General features: G+C 40.6%; 1 non-coding gene across 1 annotated transcript; it reads left to right on the forward strand.

Annotated features, from left to right (window-relative positions):
- The first annotated feature begins 1,816 nt into the window (after positions 1-1,816).
- On the forward strand, positions 1,817-1,942 carry LOC116462822 (small nucleolar RNA SNORA27). Its single transcript, XR_004246475.1, has one exon. It is a non-coding gene; the product is annotated as a small nucleolar RNA SNORA27 (small nucleolar RNA).
- Positions 1,943-2,737: the final 795 nt, after the last annotated feature.

The following is a 2,737-nucleotide window of genomic DNA, read 5'->3' on the forward strand; positions in this document are numbered from 1 at the left end:
CTCCTGAGTAGCTGTGATTACAGGTGCACACCACCACACCCAGCTAATTTTTGTATTTTTAGTAGAGATGGGGTTTTGCCATGTTGGCCAGGCTGGTCTTGAACTCCTGACCTGATCTTCCCATCTCAAGTGCTGGAATTACAGGCGTGAGCCACTGCGCCTGGCCTGATCTCTTTGTTTCTGACTACTGCCTCTCATTCCTCAATTTGTTCCGGGACCCTTTATCTATTGTCCCCTGACCCTAAGAATGGAAATGTGTTAACATTTCTTATCCATACTTGTAGTATGGATGATGGCACACAAGTTTTGAAGACCAAAAGAGATAAAATACGTAAATAAATTATACAGGTGCTGGCACCTAGCAAGAGTACTCAATAAATGCTAATTAACAAAATAAAAGCAAGGACAAATGAGCCTCTTTGAGCCTTGGGCTTCTTATTTATAAGACAGCATTGACATCTTTCTCATATATGTTGGTAGGACTTAAAAAGATGAAGTGTTGGCTGGGTGCAGTGGCTCATGCCTGTAATCCCAGCATTTTGAGAGGCTGAGGTGGGTGGATCACCTGAGGTCAGAAGTTCGAGACCAGCCTTGCCAACCTGGCGAAACCCTGTCTCTAATAAAAACACAAAATTAGCCAGACGTGGTGGCAGGCGCCTGTAATCCCAGCTACTCAGGAGGCTGAGGCAGGAGAATCGCTTGAATTGGGGAGGTGGAGGTTGCAGTGAGCCAAGATCAAGATCATGCCACTGCACTCCAGCCTGGGTGACAGAGTGAGACTCTGTTTTAAAAAAAAGAAAAATAGATAAAGTATTTTAAGTGTTTGCCTGGCGCACAAATTTTGGTTTCCTCAGCCTTCCTGTTCTGGGACATAAATGTGGCAGCATCAGCATGAACTGGTTCTTTTCTTCCCTCTGGTCCAACAGCATCCTCATTCTCTTTCTGAGAGTAAGGCAAGATGTGAGGTCTGTACAGGATGTGAGGTCTAAAGCTCTTTGCCAAATACGTAATCACGTTGTCTTGGTTAATCCTGTCTTCAGTTGAAGAATGGGAGGCAATGAGTACTTCCTGATTTTCCAGAAAAGTAACTCCTCTGACCTGTTCTATTCCTACCATCCCCAAAAAGTCAGTCACTTGGCGGATGCTTCCGGATGAACCACTCCTCCGACTCTAGGACTTTACATTCTCCGCTTTTCAATCACTGTTTTGCTAAAATTTCATATAAGCGTTGACTAAGATGTTGAGGGCAAGATGATTTAAAAGAAAAAAACAGGCTGGCGCAGTGGCTCACCCCTGTTATCCCAGCACTTTGGGAGGCTAAGGTGGGAGGATCACTTGAGGTCAGGAGTTTGAAACCAGCTTGGCCAGCATGGTGAAACCCCACCTCTATTAAAAATACAAAAATTAACTAGGCATAGTAGTGGGCACCTGTAGTCCCAGCTACTCAGGAGACTGAGGCATGAGAATCACTTGAACCTGGGAGGCGGAGGTTGCAGTGACCCAGGATTATACCACTTGCACTCCAGCCTGGGAGACAGAGCGAGACCCTATCTCAAAAAAAAAAAAAAAAAATTGATTCCCCATTGAGACATATGAAAAACTAACACACAGTTTATCTGGGTTACTATCATCTTTGTTAGCACATAAGCTATGCAGGTATATAAGATGTATCTTAATTCTACAATTACATCATTGGGGAAAATCTAAATATTTTTCATGGTACATGAATTGAAAGTGACTTCAAAATAGTTTTGTCAGGGAAAACATTACTTCTGGTTTATTTACATATATTTTACTGTGTATTAAAATCTGGTAGAACCCCCTTTTCACTTTGCCAATTGGACTGATGTCTTTATTGATCATTCAAGTGAGCAAAGGAAATACGCTTTAAAAACTCAGGCAAACTGGATGTTTGTCTTATATCCCATTGGAGGGAACAAATTGAAGTAGAAAAAAAAGCCTGGTAGAAAATTATTAACTCTAAATGTGGAATAATATTGAATTAACTGAGAAAATATATATATATAATCAGCTAAAGGAAATATTTTGCTATGAATGATTAATGTTCCATAGCAAATTTAGAGGAATAATAAATCTAAATCTAATACATTTAAGAATTAACCTTACTTTACCTCTAATAAGCTTTGTGGTCTGCAGCTTATTATGATGTTTTGTCATTTGTTAGTTATTATTAGTTATTATTTTGTTACTAGTTGACACATAATAATGATATATATTTATGGGGTACAGTGTGATGTTTCAATATATATATACATTGTGGAAAAATTAAATCAGGGTATTTACCATGTCGATCACCTCATACATTTATGGTTTCTTTGTGGTGAGTACATTCAAAATTCTCTCTTCTAGCTATTTCAAAATATATAATACAATATTGTTGGCCAACCACAGTGGCTTACACCTATAATCCCAGCACTTTGGGAGGCAGAGCTGGGCAGACCACCTGAGGTCAGGAGTTCGAAACCAGCCTGGCCAACTGGCAAAACCCCAGCTCTACGTTTTTAGTTTCTATTTTTAACAAAACTTAGCTGGATGTGGTGGTACGCACCTGTAATCCCAGCTCAGGGAGGCTGAGGCAGGAGAATCACTGGAACCTGGGAGACAGAGGTTGCAGTGAGCCAAGATCGTGCCACTGCACTCCAGCCTAGGCAACAGAGTGAGACTCCATCTCAAAAAACAACAACAACAACAACAAAAATATTGTTAACCGTAGTCA

Source organism: Hylobates moloch, unplaced genomic scaffold, assembly GCF_009828535.3.
Source record: "Hylobates moloch isolate HMO894 unplaced genomic scaffold, HMol_V3 SCAFFOLD_23, whole genome shotgun sequence".
Lineage (NCBI taxonomy): Eukaryota > Metazoa > Chordata > Mammalia > Primates > Hylobatidae > Hylobates > Hylobates moloch.